We start from the raw sequence: 11142 nt of genomic DNA on the forward strand, positions 1-11142 counted from the left end.
ACTTGTTTCATAAGTTGGGATACTAGTAACCATAGATGTTTATGTTTCATATTCTGTCCCCTGCTATTGGTGAAATCTTGTTGTGCCCACCCTTTCAGGTCTTGGTTAATTCCTAGGTACACGTATTCGGAATCCATTACTATTCCTATGTGTTTTATCTTGGTTTGTATTGCGTCCACCATGGCCTCGGTGACTGCTTGTAACTCTGCTGTTTGTACCGAGTCTAGTATTTCTCCTTTTTTCCGTTTCATTGTGGTTCCTTGCACTTTCTTTATGTATCCCCACCTTGCGTGGTATTCAGACTTACAGTCTTTGTTTGATCCATCTGTATAGTATACGATAATGGGCCAATCCAGTGGTTTTGCTTCAATTATTTTTCGTTTCTCAGGTTGTGCACCTTTTGTGAACACTCTTATTGTGTCATCTTGCATCATTAAGTTCCACTTTCCCCACCTGGAAGATTGCGCAATATGAGTGTCTTGTGTGTTCTTATTTGCTTCCTTAATGGCTGGGTCATTTGTTTTTACCCATATCTCTTCTTCCCCTGCCATCATTCGGATGTAAGGTAGGAATTTGTGAATCACTGTGAGGGCTTTTTCTACCTCTGTGAATTTTTCCTCAGGGCCCTTCCAGGCCATTGATTTCACCGCTACTAACTGTTTGGGTTTGCTGTTATACAGCCATAGGGTTGAGCCCCCTTGCGTGTGTTCGTAATAGACTTCCAACGGGGTTTCGTTCCTGGAGGCCAGTTTTACTTGTACTGATCGAGCATACTCAATCAGATCCCCGGCCATTTTCTGTTCCTTTTCCGTTAATTCTCTATCATTGGTCTTAATTTTTCGTTGCCCGGGTACCTTAGTTCTGAGTCCTGCTTTTAGTTGGTGCAACGGTCTAGCGCGTTCCGCATAGTGTGTCATGAATCCTGCTATGAATTCTAATTTTCCTAATACTTGTTCCAAGGCAATCACGGTTTTCGGAATCTGAACTTTCTCCAAGTATTCCTTCGTTACCTCTTTGTATCCATCATTCAATTCGAAACCCAGATATTTACATTTGTTGGTGAGAAATTCACATTTTTTCAGGCCTATGACCAATCCGGCCGCCGCCACTTTTTCTATTACTTGTTCCAGGATTTCCAGGTTTTTCTCCGGAGTATCGCTAGATATCAGAATGTCGTCAATATAGACTAGACAATCAATTCCTTCCAATAGGGCATTCATCCTATCTTGGAATACATTTGGTGCATTGCGAAATCCTTGTGGAAGTCTTGTCCAAACAAATGATTTGCTTTTTATTTGAAAGCACGTTTTTTCCATGGATTCTTCATCTAGTGGTATTGACCAGAATCCGTTTTTTAAATCTAAGGTAGTTAACCATTTTCCTATTTTCATCCTGCCAAGAGTTTTCTGTGCGTTAATGAGCTGTGCTTCATCTTTCCTGGTTTTTAAATTCAAATTTCTCAAATCATGTGCTATCCTTATAGATCCATCAGGTTTTTCCACCGGTCGGAGTGGCATCATACATGGTGGGACTGCAATGGGTTTTATGATCCCTTCTTTTTCTAAATCCTGTATGATTTCCCATAGTTGTCCCTCCACTTTTCCTCCGGGCGTATAGTACACATTTCGGTCGACTCCGGGCATGTTTGCCGGTATATGGTATGGTTCTCCTATCACCATTTTCCCAGCATGGTGGGCATGTTCTGCATACTTCCCTTTCGAGAGTACAGCTCTCAGTTGGTCCTGATATTCTTTTGGTACCTTAGCCACCTTTTGATCAATCAATGTTTGATTTTCAATTCTCCTAATTTTCATCATTCTTGATAGGTCATTTATTCCTAACAGGTTTTCTGGGCCTACAAAATATCTCAGCCCGCTCCTATCTTCATATATCTTTTGCGTGCACAAGGTTCCATCTGCCATTCTTAAATGGCATGTGCCAATTGTTTTATCGTTTGGGTGTTCTTGAGTCTTACTACTCATTTCTGCCCCGGTGTCGACTAAATAGTCCACACCATCAACCACCCCTCTTATTTCTTTGCCTGTCCAGTAAGCCCTTTTTTCAATTGCTTCAATCGGCGTTTCTCTTTTTTCTGTGCTTGGACTGCGTGATGGTGCTCTGGATTCCACTTCAATGTCCATGCATCCAGTTTGGCGTACCATTCGTTCCTTTCCTCCTGTGTCATTGCAGCCTTCGCCTCGTCTGATGCGTATGGGCATGTCTCGTTGCATTCTGGATCTTTCGATTCCCACCATTTGCCCGGATTGTAGCTCTGTTCCTCTCGTGCAAATATTTCCTCTGAATACTGAAGCGTTGAGCCTTTCTTCTGGGTATTTTTCTCTGTGCTCACTGCTCGGACAGCCTTTTGTCCTGTTGTCCCCTGATTTGTTTGCGGACCGGATTTTTTGACTGGACCTCCGGGTGGTCCGGGCTGCCCGTTTTTTGCCTTAACCATGCTTGTCATATGGTCATAGGCAGTGAGTTCGTTGTTTTTCTCTTGTGCAGTCATTCTACGCCAACGTGAGGCTAGAGCGAATCCTCCCTTGCATTGTTTCAGGAATCTCTCTTGACTTATGACCGAGGCCCCTTTGCTAATCAGTGACCTTATTGCCACAGCTAGAGTCACTTTTCCTTCCGCGACTCCTTTGGTTAACTCTTCTATGGTTTTGTCTAGGATGTCTTCTCCTGGAGTGGGGCCTATGTTGGCTACCATATCGGATAGAGTCAGTCCCAGAGGTACGGTCACATTGTGCTTTATACGCACTACCTGTGCTATTGCCGGGTCGTCTAGGTTTATGCACAGCTCGGTGCATTTTCTTAGATATTCTATGTCGGACATATCTTTGGGTTTGTCTGGCAGGACTTTGAGTGCCAATTTTCCCATCGGTCCGTGATGGGCCGTGTTGGTGCTACTGGGCATCCCCATCATGGACTGGTTCCATCGATCCGGTGGTGGCTCTCTGCTGTCCTGTGGATAGTATTGTCCTGGATCGTCATACCCTTCCTGTTCCGGGTTATTCTCTTCCTGTGCTCCCTGGTGTCTGCCCTGGGTCAGAGGGAAGAGTTCTCTTCGTCCAGTTTGTTCTGAGGGTCCGGGAACTAGGGGAGGGTGCCCTGTCTCAGCTTGTCCTGTGTTTATGGGTCCCGCAGGCCCTCTTCCAGCCTTGTATCCTTCCATGTAGGATTTTACAGACTGGTCCCCTCTTTCACATCTTTCTCTGTAGTAGTCAAAACCCTGATTCATCCATGCGGTTTTCCATGGTTTTGTGACTTTTGGTTTGTTCCACACTTCTCTGGAGGTGGGCATTGCTGGCAGCCACCTTACTTCGTCTTGGGACACACCATACCAATTTGGTGTGTCCCAATCTAGTGGAGGGGGCATATCTGTTCCTTCCCATAAGGGGTGGAAAGGTGAACCGTCTTTCAAGGTGTGTTCTACGTCTCGGTTTACTGGGGGATTGGGAGTATATTGGTCATACCCTATCCTTGGTAGACCTTGTAGGTGTTTACCTCGGGTCCTCCTGACCACTCCCTCCAGGATTGGTTGGCCTTCTTCTGGGTCTGTGGCCATTGTTAAGCCTTGCGGTAAGTTTCTTACTGGGAGTAGGTCCGCATTCCTTGGAGTGCTTTCCCTTGGTGGGCTCCGGACTGGAGAGAGTATGCTTCTTAGCGGGTATCCAGGCTCGGGTAATGGGGATACTCCTCTTGGTAATCCCCACTGCTGGCTTTGTCTGGCTCGCATTCTGGCTGGTTCAGGGGCCTCCTGGGGCACTTCTCCCTGGTTATCCTCAAAAGTCACTCTTGCCCATGTGCGTTGGGGTTCAGCTGACCTTGGTCTCTCTCGGTAGGGTGGCCCTTGGTTTGTACTTTGGGTGTTTTGTACCCATTCTCTTAGTTCGACTGGAGAGTAGGATTCTCCTGCCCTTCTATGTGGTTCTCTGCCTGGCCATACCTCTTGGTGCGGCTCTGGTTCTGGATAGACATCGTAAGTCCGTCCTGGTGACTGGGGGTTGTTATAACATGATTCCGGAGTATCGGGGGTGATAGAGATAATTTCCAAACACTATTATATTCTAAGGTCATTAATAATCAAGTGCCTTGTATTAATATATTCCTTGTATGAATTATGTGCTTATGAAAGAAGGAGCACAGCTTTTCTCTGTGTGTGTGTAACTAGAATATTAGGTGCCACTAAGTCTGCATATGAACAAGAGCATGTTTAGACCAGAGGAGATAAGAAAGGAACTGTGCTTCTTCCGACCTTGTGCAAAACTGCCACCCTTGCAAGACAGGGAGCCTCGGACGTGAAAAATCCACCACGTGATCATCCCTGCTGAAAGCCAAACTTCTTACTATATAAACCCCGTGCGAAGGGTTTATCAGGGCCTTCACTGTCAGCCTCGGCTGGTAGGGGAGCCTAATTGCAATTGTCTTTGTTTGTCTGTCTAATAAATATACTTTCATGCAGCTCCGGAGTCCTGAACTAACTAGGGTGATTTTTCACCTATCATAATTGGGGGCTCGTCCGGGATTCCAACAACCTCTTCGACTCTCCTTGCTGGGCTAATCATCAGGACCTGCACCGTACGGAGGAATACGAGACTCTGTTTTTCTAAAGACCTCCAACACAAATTAGAAGGAGGCCAGGGCCTGCCAGCAAGGAGAGCCAAGAGTGAAGGAATTGAATTTGACTATAGGGGGTGGACTCCGACTGTTTGTGAGTATATTGTTTGTTTTTTGTAAGTGTACGCTTGTATGTGGTTCTTGGTTGTTTCGGTTTTGCGTACACTTGTCTTTAAGTGGTGTTGACACTAACGTTTGAATGTTTGCTGCAGGGTGGAAAGGAGAACAAACAGTTATAGGACTTTTTCCTGTATGCCCTGTGTGTTGAACGACTGTTAGAGTTAGAGAGACACCTGTTTGTAGTTTTCATGTTTTGGAGCGCTCAAGGTTAAAAAAGCACACCCCTGAAGAAGAGCTTTTCTCTGTTATATATAAGCACTGTTCACCTTCCTGAAGAAGGGTAGCGTTCATTTTTGGAAACGTTAAAGGTTATATATAAAGAAGACCTGTTGCCATGATCACCTTCCAGAAGAAGGAAAAGGCTAGCGCGCGCTAAAGATTTATAAGCACTGCACCTTCCTGAAGAAGGGTTCCATTAGCTCAAGGTTAAAAGCACCTCCCTGAAGCGAGGACTTTACTGAAAAAAAAAAAAAGCAGGCCTGTTGCTATGGTGTAACGCAAAAAAGGCATAATGATAGCGCTTTATCTGAACTTGAAAACTTTCTAGGCCTATTTTCTCCGGAGATTTCTGTATACATTCCTGTTCGCCTTTGATGAAGGGAACACACTTTTCACTTTCTGTTTTCCTGTTGGGCCTTCTGGTAGGCCTCTTGGTGCATTGTTAAAAGAAAGAAAAAAGGGCTAAAAAGAAGGATATAGTCTGAAACGTATAGAGACATACCTGTCTAGCCGGATTTTAACAATAAGAGAAAATGGGAAACAAGGGATCTAAAATGGATGACAAATCCCAGTTAGAAGGGGACATGAATCATGTGGCAATACAAGGAAATGCTGACTGTGTAATGCACAGACATATGTGGAAACAAGATTTTTAATTTTAAGGAGTCTCTTTAAGAGATAAAGAAAAAGAGTCAGAGATACTCTAATATACTAATACTGGTGTGTCATTTTTCATTGGGGTTGAGGCGAACTGTTTTCAATGGGTAAAACACTGATAATTATAGTCAAAATGTATGCAATTAAAGGACTGATTTCGCATTACTGAGATGCCTTGACACGGAACCAGTAGGGGACTGATCATCCCAGGGAAATTCCCTGGCCTCAACCTCCTCACAAAACGAGTGAGATGGAGGACCTCTGGTCGGGCTCGGGTTACCCAGCATTGCGATCTCAAGAACAAACTATGAGAGTCTGAAAATAGAAACATAACTAACCCTAGTGTGAAGAATAAACTTAAGGTAATTTAAAAGGTTTCAATATCAGTTAAGGGTATTAAGAGAAATGCATAAAATGACTTAGAAATGGGTAAAAGTGCGTCAAAATCAGAAGACGTACATGATAAAGAGAATAAGAGATGGATTTAAAATGTCTACAACAAAAAAAAAATTGTAAACACAGCTTTGAAAATGTTTTTGCATTATTGGTTGCGCCAAACAGAGAAAAGCTTACGTTAATGGTGGCGAGAAAGCCAATGATTTTTGTTTTGGTTTATTTTGGCAAGAGAGCCAATGATTTTTTTTGTTTTGTTTTGTTTTGTGTGACTTTGATGCCTGCAGAGCAGTAACCAGAGAATAACATGCACAGAACAGAAAAAGAATGAGACATCTAAAAGCAGTCATACACATAACCCATTACTTTTGAAGAGTCTGAAACAGGACAGATATTTAAAATGCAGATTATGTTTCAAAAACATGCTCTACAAACTTATTAGGAAGAGATATGATGTGGGTTGGGCATTACAATTGTTCCAACAATACATGGGTTTTAGAATAAATTAAATAATGTTGTCCCAAAATGTTATGTATAGAATATACACTGTTTAGGCCAAACGATTTAAAGAGAAATGTAAGCCTGTGACACTAACTATATTAACTTAGATTGATGCATTGGACTAACACAGGATGGGTGGGGGCTGAGTGCTGGCTCAAAAGACTATATTCTCACAAGCCATGAGCTCAAACTTAGCTACAGTTCGAGAGACAGTCAATTGTTGTTGAACATCTTGTGCTGTTCTCCAGATAAGAAGATTTAAGCAGAAACAATCCACAAAATTAGCAGCTGTGGTTCACTAAAGTAAAGCTATCTTTTAAAAAGCACCTCAGCCACAGACAAAGAAATAAATTATGTATTTTCTGAGAATGACTAACTTCTGTAGATAATGGATTCCTAACCACGCGTTAGAAACACAAATGTTGCAGAGTTTACTTAATTCTTAGCCTGTGTCAGCTGGACATATTATTAAAAAGCCTGAAGATGGAAAACAGGCATTTGAGCAGTTAAAACAACTGTTATTTAGAATATAAATTATGTCTTAGCATATACACGACAAAGCCATTCGTACAAGCCGTAGACTAAAAACAAAACAAAAAGAAAAGATGATATGATATTTGTGTTAATGCATAAGGGGGGACTTAAAGTTGATACCAGTGGCATACTATTCCACACGGCTAGATCCAGTAGCCCAAGCAATGTCTGAATGTTTACAAGCAGTAGTGGCTGCAGCCTTGGCGGTGCAGGCCTCTGCTCCTATTGTACTAAACAGACACTTACACTGAAAGTTCCACATGCTTATTTTTTATTTGATTTTTTTTTGCTCTCACAGCCTCATATCACTTTTGAGCACTGTGTGACATTTAAGCCAGCTACACTTTTATTTAAAGCAGAGGACAGATCAAAACTATGGCAGCCAGAGCTGACTTACAGGATATGCCTATTCCAAAAGCTGATTTAACCATTGTTGATGGTTCAAGCAAACAAACCTTGAACACATAGCCACTACTTCCACACTATTCCGCACAGGCAGCGGAACTGATTAAACTGATAGTGCACACACATGCAAAAGAGTTTCATTGGGAAACCACAAAGCAGACAAGGCCACTAACCAAGCAGAAAGTTTTATTACTTTTATTTCTTATATTATGATTTTAGTAATCCAAGAAGCCTATTGGAACAACAGGTTCTGATACGATGTTGACCATTATTTTACTCCATATAGCTTTTGCTGTCTGCCTTTCTTGATTTAGTGCAAAACCCCTTGAGCTGCAACAACCATCTGAGATACATACACATTTGAAGAATTAAAACACACAATACTAAAACATATGCTGCAATATTGAGCCATGGTGAAAACATGCCTCAATAAGTGGGGATAGTAAGCATATATTTTTAGTTCTTGTTTTTATTTTATGAGAAAGAAAGTTAATCATTCATCATTGATTTGATATTGTTTTACTTCTTATTGAATAATTTAGTTTGAAAGATGTTTAAACATTCAGTTATAGATTTTATTGAGTTAAATCCCAACGAAAGAAAGAAATATTGTCTAGCCATAGACAATCACTGCTCACAACCCCCAGTCAGCCGGACTGGTAGAAAAGAAAGAACCGATCTATTGAAAGCCAATTCAGAGAGAGAAATTAGTGATATTAAGCATGCATGTTGATATCACTGTTTGAAATGATGTATGGAAGAATCTAAACTGCCCAAGTTCTTAAACCATTTGCCAAAACAGACGAAGAAATTGAAAATACTTGGCAAAGATGATATTTGAAACTAAATGCTCTCAGACTTCTCTCCCCTACACAGGAACACTGTGAGACTGAAACCAAGGTTGGGCCAGGAGACTGGGTCCTAATCAACAGTCTCAAAAGAAAACATTTCCACTTGCCCAAGTGGGACAGAGCATACCAAGAGCTACTGTCAACATCTACCACAGTCAAAATAGCTGAGAGAGCCACGTGGATACATCTGACTCACTGTAAACGGGTAAGCCTGCAGATGGCGGATACAGAGGAGTAAGGACCATCTTTCTTTGCTGTTTCCAGGTATTGCCCGCAGTGACAGAAAGACCAGTCTACAAAGGGGGGTTGATGTATAGATTCTTCTCGTCTCAAACGCTGGCAGTAGATATAGTACTGTCCTGTGGGATTAGAACCGAGTGGAAATTGTGGAGTAAAAGGTCTATTCCTCTGCAAAGTCATGGGAGGTTACGCAAAGTGGGCCAAAGTATGTGGGGGACTCCTAGTAACGACTGTGGGATTTTACATTGTTGGTCTAATAACATGCTTATAAATGATAGCTATACAGCATCACTTTTCACATTTTAATGCCAGACAATGCTTCACCACCTCCACACATTATTAGCAAAGATGCTGTGTTTGAATGCTATTTAAAACCTGGGGAAAAGAACGATGCACACCTAGGACACATATTACATATTTGCTTGATAATGGAAGAGAAATACAGTTAAATACTTCATCTGAATGTAAAACTGCGGGGATGTGTTTGAATGGCAGACTTCTTGAAGTACAGGACATAGCCATAGCTGATATGTGGTGGTTATGTGGGAATTGTGAATTAAGAGCTACACTGCCTGTGGGTTGGTCTAGAACAATGTTAGTACAACCTTTTAAGATTACCCCCAGGTCCAAGATACACCAGTACCTGAGGAACGTTCCAATGCATTCCATACGAGGGAGGAGAGAAGCAGGGTTCGACAGCCTGGGCATTCCCCAGGGCATTCCAGACGACTACAAGGCCTTGAACCCAGCAGCGAATGGCCTGGCATCTACCCCCTGCCCCTGGTGCGTCATCGGAGCACACACAGATTGGATTAATTTCCTTTACTACGCAGAGATGAAATTCCAAAACCTGACCAGAGACGGACTACAAACGATCAGAGAAGAACTACACACCAACTCCAGGGTAACACAGCAAAACACGGCTGTGCTTGAGATCCTCACTGCCGAGAATGGAGGCATTTGTGTCATGCTTGGTACTGACCAATGTTGCACACATGTCCCTGACAACACCAGAGATGGGGACTACCTAAAGATCATCCGTGATGGGGGAACCAGACTGCCCAAACACATTTTCCACAAAGAGACTGTTTACATTTTCCTGCCCACTGTAATATTCAACAACCGATGTGTTCTGCAAAAGGCAGAAGGCCTTCAAGGACACAGCAAAGAAACCTTGTTTGAATGTTATCTGAATCCTAGGCGAGCTAATGAACCACATATAGTCGACGCTCACTATGTTGGCCTACAAATGCAAAGTATTCAAATGTGTGATGAGAAATATGATGACATTTTTGAGTGATTGACTGATGATGATGCTGATGGAGTGATGCTCAGTAATGTTCTCTGTTCCGAAAATCCATGTGATGAAGCTCAGAATGATGATTTTGAAGTTATCCATTGAAATTGATAATTAACGCTGAAGAAAGATGATTTTGATTGTGTTTGTAATTTTTGATTATCCATTGAAACGGATAAAAGGAGGGATTGATAGAGATAATTTCCAAACACTATTATATTCTAAGGTCATTAATAATCAAGTGCCTTGTATTAATATATTCCTTGTATGAATTATGTGCTTATGAAAGAAGGAGCACAGCTTTTCTCTGTGTGTGTGTAACTAGAATATTAGGTGCCACTAAGTCTGCATATGAACAAGAGCATGTTTAGACCAGAGGAGATAAGAAAGGAACTGTGCTTCTTCCGACCTTGTGCAAAACTGCCACCCTTGCAAGACAGGGAGCCTCGGACGTGAGAAATCCACCACGTGATCATCCCTGCTGAAAGCCAAACTTCTTACTATATAAACCCCGTGCGAAGGGTTTATCAGGGCCTTCACTGTCAGCCTCGGCTGGTAGGGGAGCCCAATTGCAATTGTCTTTGTTTGTCTGTCTAATAAATATACTTTCATGCAGCTCCGGAGTCCTGAACTAACTAGGGTGATTTTTCACCTATCAGGGGGTATAGTGGTTTTGGTTTGTCGGGTTCACCCCGGGATTTTGGGCCAGGCGAGGGGCCGCTGGGAGGTGTCTGGGAGTTATATACGGTGGTATATACGGGTGTGATCGGATGAGTTGTGGTGGTAGTGAGCGTGGGCTCTGTCTGGGCAGGGGTGAGTGTGTCGGTGAATGGGGTAGGGAGCGTGGTGCCGGCCGTGGGATATAGGGATTCAGGGGTCCTGGTGTGACGGGTAGTGTGGGTTGCGTAGGGTAGAGTAGTTGTGGGTCTGGCAGTGAGTTAGGTTGAGGTAGGTGTATTGGTTGGGGATGAGATAGAGGGTTAGGTTGAGGTAGGTGTATCGGTTGGGGATGGGATAGAGGGTTAGGTTGAGGATCAGGGTTGGAGGGGAGTAACGGGTAGCGAAAAGAAGCGAAAGGGGGTAAAGGGTGTGTGGGAGCGACCGGCTGGGGAATGCTAGGGGGAGGGGGGAAGTCTGGGGTTGGGTGAGGTTGCTGCTGCGGGTGGGGCCATGGTAAGGGATGGAACTGGGTGCTGGGCACGGTTCTAGGGGTCTCCTGGTGTGACGGGGGGCGAGCAGGAATGGGGAATGGCCCTCCCATGGGTGGCATGGTGGGGTATTCTTCTTCCTCCTCGTATTCTT

Source organism: Sprattus sprattus (assembly GCF_963457725.1).
Source record: "Sprattus sprattus genome assembly, chromosome: 11".
Classification (NCBI taxonomy): domain Eukaryota; kingdom Metazoa; phylum Chordata; class Actinopteri; order Clupeiformes; family Clupeidae; genus Sprattus; species Sprattus sprattus.